Below are 1,925 nucleotides of genomic sequence, written 5' to 3'. Positions count from 1 at the left end.
AAATTTATAATAAATTTTATTACTATAATTAACCATGTGTTTTTTTAATTAAATTGGGATTAGATTTTAAGAAAAAATTATATTTTCATTAGAATGCTTAGATTATATTAGAATTATTAATAATATTTTATTGAAATGAGAGTTATAGTTAATATTACATAAATATATCAAAATAATATAATTTTATAATAACAATAATAAAAAGCTATAATAATTAAGAACTACAAAAAATATTATGAAGGCAAGTATTTGCCACTAGGTGACACTTCTTCAAAATGTATTTTTTTTTTCACCCTTTCACACTCATGTTTATTACATATAATTCGTTACTTTCTCCTCCAACAAATAAATCTACAATTTATAAATTTCCTAGAAATTACTATGATCTCTTCTCTACAAATTATGATGATTTCCAATGGTGTAAGACAAGAATCTTGATTGAAAAGTAAGACTAGGTCAAAATAACACATAAATATGTCATGATCATATATTATTTATTCTACTTGTATATTTCAAGGAAAGGGGAGAATGAGATTTAGTAAAAAGTAGTTGATAGTGTAAAAACCTTATATTATTAAAATAACAAATTACACAATTTACAAAAAATTAGTCATTAAATAAAACAACTTGTTTAATTACATCATATTAATTAAATGCTTTGGAACCCATCCAAAACACATAAAAATACATTGAAAACACACATTACATATAATATTTTACAAGAACATTTAAGACCTTACAAGTGCATAAAAGGAATACATAATAATTAAGAGATTATAAACCATCTAATAACATACAAGTGCATACACGTGCTTATACAAGCCTCATGGATGTTTGAGGGCATGCAAGAACACATGAGAACACACATATTTAAAATGCATCAATATATGCATATCGACTTGTCTACTCAACAATATTTTAATAATACTAATTGTGTTATTCTTTACACCTAATTTGACCAAGAATTCATTAAAGGACACATATGGTACCTTATCATAACAAATATTACCAAACCTTAGTAATTAAGATCATAAAAAGTAATGATAAATTAGTGTCCACAAGTATATAAATGGGAAGATAAGATTAAATGACATGATCCACACTCAGTTGTATGAAATCATATGGATGTTTTAGGAAACCATAATATTTAAGATAAAGGATCAAGCATATCCTACTCTAGCATGTCATCCTATAACCATTCTTATTCTCTTACCTTTGAGGGTTAATATCTTAAGAAAAATAGTGAAATATGACTTTCCTCAAAATGGTACTATAAAAAAGGAATGCTAAAGGAACCTTATTTTGTTACTAAAAGAATTGATATAAATTAAATAGCCATGTGAATATCAACCCAATAAATTCTCCTATGTCACTATTACAACTATCTATCCTTTCTTAATCATAAAAGCATCCTAAAATATTGTTTATACATTTAAGAAATAGATAAATATGTATCCATTATATTTAACGAAATCATATTCATAGTCTCATTTGAAGCATAAGAACTACAAATACTTCATCTAGAATTTCCTATACAACTTTTGTTACTCTATGATGACCTTAGATATGACATCATTGGGTGCCATATATGACTTAAAATTATTTTTGTCTACTATCGACAATTAGATAAAGTGTCGAGATTTACCCTCCCCCGTTGTTACATATTTGGCACCCGTCCAACACACACAAAAATACATATTGAAAACACACATTACATATAAGGTTTTAAAAGAACATAAATAAGAATTTCCTCCAAGTGGTACTATAAAAAAAGAATGCTAAGGGAACCTTATTTTTTTACTAAAAGAAATGTGATCTATTAAATGGTCATGCTAATATCAACCCAATAAATTTTCAGATGTCACTATTAAAACTCTCTATCCTTTGTTAATCATAAGAGCATCCTCTTATACATTTAAGAAATA

The sequence above is a fragment of the Cryptomeria japonica genome, chromosome 5, assembly GCF_030272615.1.
Source record: "Cryptomeria japonica chromosome 5, Sugi_1.0, whole genome shotgun sequence".
Classification (NCBI taxonomy): Eukaryota; Viridiplantae; Streptophyta; class Pinopsida; order Cupressales; family Cupressaceae; genus Cryptomeria; species Cryptomeria japonica.
The sequence above is the reverse complement of the archived record's forward strand: the minus strand, read 5'-3'. Positions refer to the sequence as shown.